Below are 15146 nucleotides of genomic sequence, written 5' to 3'. Positions count from 1 at the left end.
TTCGGCACGTAAATTACTGGACATGTACGCTTTATAGAAAAACGCTTCGGTGTGATGCCGTCAGTTGCGGGCACGGCTGGCGACCGTGCATGTCTTAGACAACAGCACCGACTGGGCGCTGAACGATCTTCACTGCGCAGGTGCCGCAGCTGCTGAAAGTGCGTATTTTCTTTCGTCTTTACCGCAGTACCATCATCCGCCTCTCTAAACTTCATGTGCCGCTGTGACATATCATAGATTTAGACGAAAACTCGCACCTCGCTGTCTCAGTCGTAGCTTCCGGGTGGCAGCGATGACGTATTTCGGCGGAGGCTTGATGAGCACGGCTGATAGCGGACGGCTAGCAGGCACGGGGAAATAGAAAAATGAGCCTGAGAACGCGTTCCCGCTGAAAGACTAATAGAGGGCACCGAAAACGGGCCTCAGCTCATAGTCCCGTACGTGCCAGTAGCCCTTCCTGGAGACCCTGGTCAGAATCCTGCACAGACCGAAATGTTCAAAACTTTCTTTTCAAAGCCGTTAATTTTGTTTGCAGGAAGTTACATAATGAATTTGGAGCCTAACTTAGAATTCAATGCCATAACATTGCGTGCGTCATCACTCTCATCCTTCCAATTCTAAAGCCCACTTAATCTGACCCCATCCTTTAACTCTCTTCCCTCAACACACACAGCCCCCCCCCCTCGCACCCAATAAAGGTTTTCTCTCTCCTCTCTCTCTCTCTCTCTCTCTCTCTCTCTCTCTCTCTCTCTCTCTCTCTCTCTCTCTCGATAAATCCTGCGTCGTTGTAGTCGGATGGGAGCAAAAGAGGCCACGAAAAAAAAAAACGAAGCCCTTCCACTTTGGGAAGCGGGGAAGTTCAGTAAAGCTGGCTGTTTGGTTGCATTCACTATCTGGGGTTTAGCGATATAGATGATTTGCTATATTAAATTATATGGTGAGTGGCCTGACCTCTACCTCACAGACTAAGGGCACACACGATTGGTGGGTAGTGACAATGACGTTTTATTATAGCATGGCTACGCCAATCACGGAGCAGGCTCTAGTGCGCCGCACATCTGGCCGTCTAAAAGCCCGCGGCATTCAGCATGTCAGGGGGAAGAGAGACGACCCGCGTGGCGACCACGGGTTTAGGGATTCTCGCTTCTCGTCGGTTTAGGGACTCTCGTATTTGTCGTCTGCTTCACTCGGCCTCGCTCTCCCTGCTGTTTCTTTTCGTTCCGTTGCCTTTGATGATTTTATGCCCTAGATATTGCGTGTGCGTAACTTGTTCTCATAATAAAAGACTTAAATCCTTAAAAGACTTAAAGGGACCCTGCAACACTCTTTGAGCAGTGCAAGTAAACCTGCGCGACGGTTAGATTACACTGCCGGGAATACCTGAGCCAAATATTACACGTGCACGTGAAGCGGTGAGCGCGCAAATCGATGGGAAAGACGCGGAAAAACCAACCGCTCTCTCTTCAGTTGTCCTCATTAGGCATGGCCTAAGGGATGTCACATAGGCCACAGCTGCCCGATCGGCTGTCACTGGTCAACTTCGCTGCTAGATTCTCCCATTTCCGTCGTCGTCATCGCTGCGTGCGAACCTCTTCTATGCCTGAACCTGTAGGCATAGTTTTGCCGTTTAATATGTGTTTTGAGTGCGCTCGGAGTTTGAGTGATGAGCTCAATACTTCCCTTTCAACGAGACCACTCGACTACAAACGTTTATTGCTTCAAAAACGCCCTACCAGCCCGAGCGCGCACTTGCGAGCAGGCACCCATGCCTGCTTTTTTGTGGCACCAGACAGGAAATAGGCCCGTCCGCGTTGCGGACAAAAGGAGAAAACTACCCGGCATGTGATATATCGAAGGCCGCCGAAGAGAACGCCGCGAGCCGCCCTCCTCTCCGGGAGAGAGCGCGCAGCTTTCGTCGCGTTGCCCGCGGTCGAGTTGAGAGGGAACGATTATGCGCGATTTCTCATCGCGCGTAGTTTCGTTAATTGTGAACGGATTTTCATAATTCTTGCGGGAGGAGATTTCTGGGACAATAGACTTTATCCCAAAATACATTACTAGTAGTCGATGGCAAGTGTTGCAGGGTCCCTTTAAAAGACTTAAAAAACTCAAGGGTGATTTAAAGTACTGTTTTTGATACCGCTCCGAAAGAAACATTGCGGTTGTCGCCCCATTCCTTGCAAAGCCGGTCCTGTGCGGAATGCGAACAGTCGGAGCTAGGCGTCAGCTTCTTCATCGAGCAATCTTTCTAATGAAGGGAACAGCCAGTTGCTAATAACTAGCAAAACCGAAAATGCAAGACCAAGTTCCAGGCCTTCGGGGTTGTTTGCTTAGGCAGAAGGCATTACGATTTTGGGTAATCGTATGTAAGAAGATGGTAAAACAGTTTTTGCAATCTTTCCGAACGCTCTAAAGTATTGTATCACATCACTTTACGCTATCATGGCATGAGGGTATGCCTACATGCACTATGGGGCGCGAAAAATGTAGGTTGAGTTCCAAATAACCTACTGTGCGTACAGGCGCCTGCTGGTTGTTTGCCAGGCTTCTAGCCAGTATGGAGGTTTATTGAGCAAAACGTTAGCAGCACGATACCAATAACATGGCAGGTTCAAGCTCGGAGGTTGTGCTCGTATACAGGGCAAGGCACCATAGCTGCTTCATCCACAAAGCAATCGTGGTTTCAACCTCGCCTGATATTTGTAGGCTTAAACCAAATCACACAGACTTACGAATGACAAACCCACTTTCCAGTACTGCTTTTCTGTCCTTACAAAAAGTCAGTACGTCGTGCAGAAAATTAGTACGGAGAGGAGCAAGTGCTAGTCGGTTGTCATCCTTTCTGCAGGTCCACCACCATTACAAGTTTTCGCCCCAACACACACACGCACACACACACACACACACACGTACACGCACGCACAGATTGACGCACGAACGCGCACACACGCACAGGCATGCACTCACGCATACGTGCACACACGCACGCACGCACACGCACACACACACGCACACACGCACACACACACACACACACACACACACACACACACACGAGCGCGCTCGCACACACACACACGCATACACGCATACACGCACGCACGCATACACGCAAGTTAATTCCATATACGGTAAAAATACACTAACACTGTTCGTTCACACCTGGAGGGTTATTTACGGTACATTTCCAACAGCCATGTCCTCCCCATATTCAGATATGCGTTAAAGTAAGACTGCACTCAAGAGATCAAGAGTAACTTTCTTCAATTCATGGAGCGCCATCCCGAGTAGGACAGGATTTGTTCGGTATGCCTGCAGGGGTAGAAAAACAATAAAGGGCTGCTTAACATATTCATCAATTTCGATTCTTGTTATACAGGAAACTGGCACGTAAACTATTTTCATGTTCGTTAGCGAGTATATCAAGCCTTCAACACAGTAATCATATCATAACCATTCGGATTGAGAGTGAGTTCGTTATGATAACGATGGTTATTATAGAGATTCCGGGGCACAAAGGCCGCCTTCGAGTACTCTGGACAACGTTGTCTGCGCCGTTTCGCGGTGGCGTAGCACAAACTTTCTCATTATATTTGCATGTGAATAAACAACGCGCTGCGATGCACCTTCTTGCACTTAGCCATAACGAAAGCCAATCTGTGAAGAAGGGAATCTATGTCATACAGCCTGAAGGAAATATCAACACCACCTTTGTGAGCCTCTCAAACATCCCCAAACCTCCTAATAAGATGTTTGGGACGGTGGGAAAAGATTAAAGCGTTGGACACAAAAAAAAAACATTCATCTTCTACAAGTCAACAACAAAAGAAATAGAAGACAGCCATTTTATTTCCTGCTGTGCGATGAGCGTGCAGAGACCCGCGGTTTGGTTAGAATTACAGACTCTTGGGTCTTCATAAGAGCATCTCAAAAATACTTTATGGAAGCCGCCGTATTTTTAATACTCATCGAGCTGTGAGCACTGAACATCGCAAGTAAGCTAGAAAGGACAAGTTACACAGGATCTTCTGACCATTGCTTTTAGGAAAGTTGTTCTTTTTCTCCTCATGCGTTCCAAACTTGTGCGGATACACCTTGGAATTATTCAGAGGTGTCAGAAGCTGGCAAAATGACTGTATTACTGGAAACACTCTTTTTAATGCACTAAAGTGTCAAAGCGGACGATTTCTAGCACAGGCGCTTCTGCCCCTCACAAGAGGAGTGTAGCAGAAGACAGCGGCGCGAGTTTCAAAGCTGATGTCAGGAGCCAGGGGGTGCCACTCAACATCTCACCGCCAATACAAAGCTGGGGAAAGCGGCGGAGGCGGTCAGCAGCTGGAGAGGAGTATAAAGGGGTGCTGTAACCATAGCTCCTCCGTAGATGGTCATGCTTCACTGCGCAACCACACAATATGGGAAAGACAACTTACGAAGACCAAGCTTAAAACTGATGTTTTAAAGTCGGCTTCACCAGTCGAAGCCGTCACGTATCGATGAGCAGCGTATATCGCCACCAGGAGTAAATCGTAATGCCCACCAGATGGCGAACCAAGCCCGTGAGTTTTTGTTTCACACGGATGCAAGAACTGGGGCTCAAACGTTTACACAGCTTCACTGTAAAAGTAACCGCACGTCTTCAATTAACTTCGGATTGGCGTCAAATTTTTCAAGCAGGTTCCTGTAAGCTGTTCCTTTAGGCCATGAGCTGCTTTCACTGCCCTTTCCGAGATATTCGCTACAACGCGACGAGCCAGGCGTCGTGCAGGCAAGGGCGGATCCAGAATCGCATCGAGGGGGGGGGGGGGGGGGGGGTCTATCGTCTATCGGTGCCTTTTGAAACAACTAGCTGAGTGGATGCCTGTGTGCCATAAGATCATTTTGTACCACCAAAGCAATAGCAAAGTAGATAGCCGATATCGCAGCCAGAAGTGTCGCAGCTCTAGAGTCACTCTGGCGTTACCTCGAATGGGCAATATAACTAGAGACTGGAACTTTAGGCACGAAAAATCAAGGTTTTAGGCGCCTACAATAGGCGCTGAAAAGTGTAATATAGGCATATACAGGCATCAAAAACACCGGTTTAGGCATATATAGGCCCAATTCGTGTTTCCTTCAGGGCGTATTTTAGGACAAATTCTTCACTGCAATGAAATCAGCGGACAAATCTTGGTTTAGAAAAGTAGTTTTATTTTCTTCGTGGAGGTACGCCATGCAATACTCACCATTTTTAAAAGATTTACATGAAATTTGGTTGATTTGGCACTAAAAGAACGGCTTGAAAGCCATGACAAACCGGCCGTGACAATGCTTTACGGCAAGAAGTTTTCCCTCCTTTCAGCTGATGTATGTGCACCAAAAAAGAAGCACTAAACGTCCACTGAAGTTGGAGTAGCGTACTTGTACCTTGGAACTCTCCATGATCTAATTCCACCTGGAATACCAATATTCGCCGCTCAGAACCTTTGGAAGTTCTTTTAGCCCAGAGTATCCAGGAACTTTATGTCATATGGCCGAGACAGAGCCTGTTGTTCCCAGAAGGTAACAACAGGCTCTGGTGGAAAGGACACAATTGGTAACTGCCCCTTGCCGACAACACCGATGAATTGTGCGATGGTAATTCAGTCATCCTGTCCTGCACAATTGGGTGCCCAGTAAAGCTGGGAATAACACCAAAAAGTTGCTATGCTCTTTATACCGATCAGCAACATTAGACAACACGAGAAATTATTTTCAAATAACCCTTAGAGCTAGACTGCAAACTATCATGGAAAAAATCTGGCATGGCAGTTGTTGCGACCAGATTTAAGAAATGGTGCGATGCTAGTTCCTCCTCTCCTCGTTCTTCCTAAGCGCTATACGTGCCGCCGCAGAACGATAACGGGAACATTGCCAGCAGTCAAGACGCAGCAGTGACTCCTGCGTCTTGACTGCTCGCGATGTCTACTCTATCGTCTGTTGGTTGCGCACTTTTTTGTGGTGTCACCTTGAAACTTTCGAGCGTCAGATGCTCACGTGGTTTTGGCTATATTCGGTATATTTGACCGTGAGCGGCACAGGCGTGGTTGTGTCGCGTTCATTCCTTTCTTTTCTTGCTTTTATTGCGCTTGCAATGAAAATTAAATGCGGGCAAAAACTTCCTCCATTGACACCCGGACAGAGCGCGACAAAATAACAGAACGAAAAGCTCATACTGACACCCGGCGGCGATGTTGGCCTTGGTGTCGATGCTTTCGGGCCTCTGTCGGCCTAGTTTAGTTGCTCAGGGGGACGAGCACGGCTCGAGCACGGGTTTCCGCGCCTCGGCTTCTCCTCGCAAGCAGCGCGAGGCAACCGCTGAGCTGCGGGCTTCTGAAGCGATAACAGTTTTAGCGAAACGTGAACTCAAAAAAACCCAAAAAGTGAATATATAACCCAAAAAGGCATTTTTAGGTGCTAAAAAGCCCATATAGGCACGAACCTCAAAATAGGCGCTTATAGGCACAATAGAGTGTTGCCAAAAGTGTTTCAGTTACCTCGGTTTATGCTTATCAAGAAGGCTTGAAAGGGATTCAAGGAAAAAAATAGGCATTTTTCTCTAATTATAACGTTTCGACAATCTTCAAGATTGTTCTGCGGAACTGCTGGACACTCATGGCGTTCGACCCATTGGATTTCGCAAAATAATCTGAGTTGCCCTCGAAACAATTGTTTCAGAACTGTCAAGGATGGTTCGCTCTGTGAATGGTGCCGTGACTAAGAATGCGGTTACTCCCGTTATCACACGATAGCATACCGGATCGCTTGAACGTCTGCAGCTCTCTTGGCTTACTCTGCCGTCTGGATCGGCGCTTCTGAGCCTTCTTCCCGTGCTCAAAGCCAGGGATTCTGGGGCAGCGCTTGGCCGCGAAAACAGCGGAATGGTGAGACGGTGCAAAGCCGACATACGCCAATTCTGAGCCCGAAGTAATGCTCTGAACATTACGTTGTAGGCAGATGAAACGATGGGTGGATGCGAATGGGTAGAGATGGGCATGGAAGGGGGAAGCCGGAAGGGGGGGAGGGGCACGCTTCCTTTCCGGATCCACCACTGCATGATGATTAACAGGTCAACGTGGTTCCACCGCGCCCCAATGCATTTCGAAATGCGGTTGTATGCACTTGCATGATCGCACGCAGTCTTTGGTACAGTGCCGGATTGGCATTAAAGCGCCTAGCATACGCTTCCAAATGGCCTGGGAAAGGCTAACTTGTAGGAGCACAAACATATTTTGCAGAAACTTCTAATTGGGAATTGCTGCATATAGCGCCCAGCATCCATGGTTCTATCGCCTTTGTTCCGCTTTAAGTTCGGGAAGGGTGGGGGGGGGGGGGGGGGGGGGGGATACTTAAACGCGAAAATTTCTTCTATCCAAGGATAATAAAAAACGTAAATCAAAAGATACATACAAAGCCCGACCGCCGTTTTCACTACAACCTCAGGAGCTAACATTTTTTTGCAGAAGTGACTTATTAGAATTTAAGGAGAATACAGCGATATACATGAGAGCGAAGCTAGGTGTAATGTGATTGCCGGATACAGTGCTCTTGTATGACAAGCCGATCACAGATCGACGTTTTCTGTAACTGAGAAATTACAGGAAGCACCCTAAATGTGTATTTCTTTGGGATTGGACTGTTTTCTCCTATGAATTATGAATTCAAATTTATGGAGTGAGTATTTCCGTCCATTCTTCGCGTACTTCTGTGTGGTGTGAAAATATGTCTGAATAATGGGTCCTTGCTGGCCAAGAGACCCTTATCAAAACCATAAAGTAATGTCATTTGCACAGATGCTGTGCTGAAGGTGTGATCATGTAGACCTCAATGCAGAGAGCAGTTTTCCTATAGGAGGGGGGCAGGTGAGATGGCGGATAGGGAGGCGGTGAGGCTGTGTGGTTGATTAAAGCAAACATTCTGGATATGTGTGAACGTGTATGTTGGTGAGCCGAATGGGTCACGATTTTCAAGATGAAAGCGCGACTTCGACCTCAAGATCGCACTCGGGTAGACATTTTGAGAAGATTAGTTATCAATAGACATAATAGAAAAAATGACAGTGTCCGTTATGTATGTGTCTTATTAGGGATTACTGCCGTCGAAGCTCAAAAGAAATTGTTTTTTGCCTAAACTATGTGTCACTTTTATATCGTGTGCTAAAAATATTCGCTGGTCATCCACCTCCCCAGCCCGGAGTGGCGGATTACTTTTAATATTTTTCCTCTTCCACTTGTGTGTTGCGTAGTGAAGGGATGTGCCCCGAGAGAAAAAAAAAATCGGAAGAGGAATTAGCAGAATACGAAAATTAATGAATTACCTGAAATCCCTGACTGAACTTGCAGTCAATGAGGTTATTTGTTCCGCCTGATCAATGCGGGCCCCTGACCGCATGCATAGGTGTAAAACTTGCGTTCATGCAGTTTTTTATTAGATATCATTGAATCGAATTTCTAATTCTGGGGCTTTAACGAGCTGAAGCTACAAAGCTATGAGGCTCGCCGGACTGGAGGCCTCCGGATTAATTTTGCCACCTGGAGTTCTTTAGCTGCGCCGCAATCTGGACAAACGGGCGCTTTCTCTTTTTTGCCTCCACCTCAAAAGCAGCCACCATGGTCGGGATCGAACCAGCTTGCTTGGCTCAGCGGTGCAACTCCTTAAGCACTAAGCCACCGCGGGGTGTCTTTGTAAGAGAGTAGACACGAGTGAAAAAATAGCAACCAGAGGGGCCATGGCACCCCGGCTTTCCCGTTCGCCCAGCCATCCATTAGCCAGCCTTGAGCGCCTGAACTTCGCCAGGAATACGTTTCCGGGGGTGAGAAATTTCCGTGAAATATTACCTTCTATATTAGAGTTCGAAGACGAGCTAGTTGGTTCATACTCATGTCAAAAAAAAAAAAAAACAGCGCAAAGCTGGTCAAATGCTACGGTGACCAGAGAACAGCAAGATCTTTTTTGCTTTCTCTGATCAAGATCTTTTTGTGTTCTTTCTGCATTTTCTTATATTGCCTGCACGCAATAAATGTATTCAGTTGTTAGTCAGCGCCCGCATTTGTCTCTTTCTTGTCTTCCGTTCAGCATCTTTGAGCTGTTTTTTTTTTTTTTTTTTTGCCATGATTACCTTCTCGGGCCGCTACGGAGCACAGTAAAACAGGGTGACGACTCCAATGTTAAGGGAGGATAGATGCACCCATTTTGCGGGGTCGGCAGGATTTTGTTTTGAGGGGGCAAACCCGTTTCACCTCCTTATTAGGGGAGGGAGGGTAAAATGTAGTATTCCACAGCATCTAGCGGATATAACGAAGCAAATTCGTTTTAGCGCGCATATCTTAAGCGCCCGCTCCTGTGGCCCCTCGGCGTCGGCCTCGTAACAAAGTGAACGAAGAGGCCACCGAAGATAGAGCGAGCAAGAGACCAAAGGATGAAAGTACGAATAAAGTTTAAGGGGGAGGGCGGTATGCAAAGGAAGCGCGAAACATGCCCACCGGCGTCGACGCACTACGAGATAACGCCAGAGTACAGAGCGTGCCGTCGTGCGTTCGCTGATTACGTGATCACTTCGTGAGACGCAGAAGCTGTGCTCCATCGCCGAGACGATTGTAGTTCGCCTGCGCTCAAATTTCGCATTATTGAGTATCTTAATCGGCAGTCAATTTCTTGCAACTAATTTTTTCAGAATAAATAATATTACGAATTTTCTTTCGAGATGTTTATTAACGCTCATACATCACAACAAGAAACGACTGCGTTACTGCGTTACGGAAACTTTTTATTATACAGGACCATCGAAAGCACAGGTTTTAGAAATAATTGTCTAGCACCGATGTAAATATAATGTTGAGAGGCAATATGCGAAAAATTGGTATTTCATATGTGCAAACCCTTTCTTACAGTAACTCATGAATTTTCGCCCGCTGCGGTGGCTCAGTGGCTAAGGCCCTGGGCTACTGACCACGGGGACGCGGGTTCGATTCCCGGCCGCGGTGGCCGTTCTTCTGACGGAGGCAAAAAGCGAGAACGCCCGTGTGTTCGAGATTTCGGAGCACGATAAAGATCCCCAGGTGGTCAAAATTCATCCAGAGCCCTCCTCTACGGCGCGCCTCATCGCGTTAAACCCTACATTCAATCAACATAAATTTAGGCCCCCTGCGTCTACAGACGCGCATCACAAAGTGGTTATCTCTGAGGACGCTCTTTGCCCCTCCTTTTCATTTTTTTTTCGCGTTGCAGCCTAATCATGCGAGTCCAGACAGGCGGTTGCTGGTCGAAAGCTTTGACAGTAAACACGGGAGCGCGTGTCGCTCAGTAGATGCAGAGCGGTGTAGCGATGGGAGGGCGAACTGTCGTAGTTCGTACATTTGGCGGATCCACCCCCTGACAACGGTTGATTGCGCTGTTGTCTGCTGCGGTAGCTACGTTAGATATCTGCAAACGATTCCAGAGAACAAATGTGCCGATGAAGGCCTTTTTATCAATCGCACAACGGAGTGCATGCATTAAAACGTTTGCTTTTCGTTGCCCGATTTGGTTGATAAAAATGTGTGATCCTGCGCGACGTAACTAATGCAGCATAAAGCGCGATAAAGCGCTTTCAGGGAATGCGCCTGCCAACCGCAAAAACTGCGAGAGCACGCCAGCCTCTCACCAGAGCGCTCTGCATGTATTGAGTGGCACGCGCTCCCGTGTTTACTCTCATAAAGCTTTCGACTGTACACCATCGAACCAAGCCACGCTTTAAAACGCCGAATCACCTTAAACGAACGCTCGATCCGGACAACGTGGCGCCGGGGGGAGGATGACCGTTTTTGCACATTGCACAACGCAACTGATGTCTGGATGTATCTCTTTAGCAGATGCCAGCAAATCCACTGGGTAGCGATTGAAACCAGGGCTCTTTCACAGTCTAAGCCAAAGGTCAGTTTCACAGTCGAAGTTGTCGAAATGGTAGTATTTTTACCTGACTCGCACGGCTTCGTCTTTAAATTTTTTCCGTTCCGTCCGCGCCTTTAGGTGATGAATAAGAGTAAAATAAATGTGGAGGTGCCTCCAGATGTTTTATCTCGCAGTGATAGCAGTCCAAGTAAGAGATGAAGATGCTAGGAGTGTTCTTCCGGAGTACCGGTGTAGTTGACCAGCCTTTTTGGGCGCAATAATTCGCTGCGCACTGAATTCTGTTCCAAGCTGTCCTGCAAACTCTTTGTTCTCTGAATGTAGGTGCGTAAAGAATGCTTCAGCTATTGTCTTCTGCTCACTAATTGTTTCCTTCTCGAGACGGCATGGGCTGCCACACCTGTAAACTGAACATCTGTGCATTTAAGATGTCCTTTTTTAGCAAAGTGCGCATAACAAATTAACTAAGATGGTGTACACTCAATTCGTCTACCGATGCAATCTTCATAGGTAGACCACGCAGCTTTAGCTCGGCGAACAACGCCAGACTCCTTTAATAGTTATCTCTTTCCCGGTGTGAACCCGACGCCCCCCCCCCCCCCCCCATTACGCAACACAAACTCAAAATGCAATTTTCGATGAAGCTATCCTAATATGCCTCGCCAATTATTGGGTTAGGAAAAACAAACTACATAATTTATCCAATAAGCATCTATGTCACAGGCTAGTGGGCCAATTTCGTGTGCCATGTGAAAGGCAAGGTTACGCGGAACAAGGACAGTTCTCCTCGAACAAAAAATGAGAAAAGCAACAAATCGGTAATGAATCAGTTTTGATTATTCTTTTGCCCAAATAGCAGGTGCGCCCAAAAGTTTTGAACGCGAAAGACTGGGGCCCGACTTTTTGGTCTAATGGAGTTTAACGGCGAGGGATGAATTGAGGGCGAAGGGATGATGCGACGGCCCTGCGATGGTGAGGGCTGCTCAGATGCGGCAGTGGTAGTAGAAATGTCTTCGGAGTCGCGATCGCCGACTGGTTCGGAATGTTTGCTCTTGTTTATAAAACAAAGCGCTGCACAAAAACTGGCATCGGGTTTTCCCTTAAAAAGCCTCTGAAGTCAATTTTAGGCTTTCAAAAAGCTAAAATGCGCGAGTTTCCCGCTGTCTCAAACATATCCGCGATGCTCACAGACGCGAGCTCACTTTCGCGCGCGGAGGCTGCGAGGTGCCCCATCGGGGCTTTTCTCTTCCCATTCTGTTTACTCTACCAGCTACGAGAAACGCGTTCTGGCCACGACCGACATAGGCGAGAAGGATTGAGTTTTCGACGCCCCGCCAGCTGAAGGGCTGAATGCTGTTGCTGCCGATTTTAAGGTGCCTGCAGATGCGCACCAGCCGCAGCGGTGGAGACGCATCCAGGCGCCTAGCCGATTTCACCTGTAGCTGCCACCTAGCTGCAGAGAAGAAAAAAAAAAAGGTTGGGGAGAGAGGGGGGGAGGGGGGGGGCATGAATTTTTCGCCTTGCGAACGGGAGCCGCGAGTAGGACTTCAGGCGACGCAGCAAACTCGCCAGTCTACTTACGGAGGAAAAGTTGTTGTTGCGAGAGGTGGCAAGCGGAATCAAAAAGAGTGCATCACCATGGCAGACAGCAAGCGCTTACGAACGCACACCCAGACGCCCTCGCCCGAGTTGGAAAACGAAGAGCGTGAATCTCAGCGCCCTGCAATGAACGCAGGTGCGTTTATTGTGTCTATGCTGAGCGGTTACTCTCTGGAGCCTTTTGTGTTAAACCTGGTGGGTTATCATACTCACCGGAACCTCGTTCCTTGTACTCATGGCCTTGCAGCTTTAGCAAAGCTGTGCGGGAAAAGTAAATGTGGGTTCCGACTCCAAGCAGCCGCTTCCGACCAGAATGTTTCGGACGAGCAAACACCCAGAAGCCAGCGCTTTTAACACATGTGACACGGCCCCTGATTGGCTCAGCACCTGGCGTTAGCCAAGAAAGGCCGTTAACAAGTAAACTAGGCATAACTAATTCGGCAATGGGCAAGCTAGCCGCTTTTCTGATGGAGGCGAAAAGCAAAAACGCCAGTGTGTTCATTTTAGCGCACGTTGAAAATCCCCATGTGGTCAAAATTAATCTGGAGCCTTCCACTACGGTGAGCCTCATCACCTTAGTAGCGTCGGTGCGTTAAACCCCACAATCAGTCAATCAATCAAATCAATCAATTGACAGGCTTGGTTCCGATCTAAATTGAAAACACCGGTTGTTAAGAAAAATTCATGAACAATGCCGGGAGAAAAGGCGTCCAGGGGTAGCTGGCCTAGATCTTTGTTGAGGGTGCCTACTTGCGTTACCCCTCAAGATACCACAAAAGAACCCACCGGCCCTCTTTTTTTTTACTTTGGGGTTGCAATGAACATTCTGAAAAGTTGCTGAAACCCCATTTCAGCGTCAAAACAAGCAAGCACGAATGAAGCAGCGAGGCTGATGAAGAATGGGAAAAGGAGGAGTGCTTCGGAGGGGGGCGGGAAAGTGCCCCTTTTGCGCACCCCTGCGGACGACGACCGGCCGTGCTCGAGACGGTGGCCGGTAGCTGTACATGACACCAACCTGATGATGAGGCAGTCGAATAATCGAATCCCTTCGGCCTTACCTCCATTAGCCGATTGGCTTTCTTCGCCACCACGCTGCAGCTTTTATTGCGAGGCATTCTTTGCTCCTGCAACTAATTCCGCCTGATTCTGTTCGCTGCGGAGCTGTAGCGGCGATCGCTCGTAAACGGCGCGCTAGGCAACAACACGTGAGCTAACGGATGCGAAGCGAAAGCCCCGGTACTGGTCCAGTGAAAAATGGCCCCGAGCCGGTTAAGGTGGTCCTCCCAAATTGATTTAATAGGTCATGTGATCTCGCCCATTCAAAGAGAGTATTCCAACTTCCTCAGAAGCGGGATATCGAACGTTTCCTCACAGCGGGAACAGTTCGGCTGTAAAGAATCCCATAATAACCAACCTAGTAATCGGGAAAACGGATCTCTGCGAAATTTGAACAAGTATATGCCCAGTATAGTATACTACACCTGCGTAAAGAGTATATCAAACGAGTCTCCATCATAGTTGCCATGTGTGCTATCCCAACAGTAGTCACGTCACCCCAGCCACGAAAAAATTTGGCCGCCTTTGCAACTGAGATGTGAAGACTGAGTAAGTAGCGGAGCCGGCCGTCTTCACTAGGTTTAACTTGGCGTTTCTTAGGTCTTCCTCTTTCTTAAAAGAAAGATGGTGAAAAATCGATGCTTTCGCCATGCAGATAGAGTTAAATCATAGTCCACAATCCACAGCGCATGACCAACGCGGATAAAAAATACCGGTGCCATTTTCTCGCAAAGATGCCTCAGCCCTTGCATCCAGTGTGGCATGGAGCATGCAGCGATCGCTTTGGGCAGACGCATCCCGCCATTACGCGCCCCTGTACTCTATCGACCCGCATTGTAATTTTAAGATGCCACCTGGACTATCCAAGCATGATGAAGCAGTACTGCACCGCATGCGGTTGAACGTCGCCTACACGCGATACTACTGCTACAAACTCAACCAGTCTTCCTCGCCTCTGTGCCCACAGTGTGGTGTGCGTGAAGACCTCCAACACCTAATATGTGACTGTGTGCGCTTTACTACACAAAGAGTGTCTCTCGCAGTGTCCCTGGGCCGGCCGCTGTCCGCAAAACTAGAACTGAGGGACGTATTAGGTCCTTGGAACTCTTCCAAACGTGCCGCTCGTGCAACGAAAGCCTTATTGGCATACCTAAAGGACACAAGTCTTGATCAGGCTTTGTAATTAGTTAAAATAATATGTATTCCGCTTCATCATTATAATCATCATCGTCATTGCATTCATCTGGCGTAGCAAGCCAGGCATCTTATCTGGGCTGACATCGCCAGTTTTCATTAAAGATTGTTCTCTCTCTCTCTCACAATCCGCCCTCCTCAAGCACAAAATCCAAACTGCCGGTGTCCAAAGCCAAAGTCCACTTCAATTAACTCAGCCAGATCCAAAGCCAATGCCCGCGCAAAGAGCATAAAGGAAATTCTGTGCGCCCGAAATGCGATGATAGCGAAATCGGATAGACGCCGGTTTCATATGGCGAGGGACTCAGGTTTGATGCCGACCACGGGGAGCGATTTTCTTTTTCTTAGGGGTGCACTCCAACACCTGCGCCTAACCTTCTTGTCTCCTGGCCACA

The sequence above is a fragment of the Haemaphysalis longicornis genome, unplaced genomic scaffold, assembly GCF_048455015.1.
Source record: "Haemaphysalis longicornis isolate Haplotype H1 unplaced genomic scaffold, Haemaphysalis longicornis Haplotype H1 scaffold_1, whole genome shotgun sequence".
In the NCBI taxonomy this organism is placed as follows: domain Eukaryota; kingdom Metazoa; phylum Arthropoda; class Arachnida; order Ixodida; family Ixodidae; genus Haemaphysalis; species Haemaphysalis longicornis.
This window is presented reverse-complemented; position numbering follows the sequence as displayed.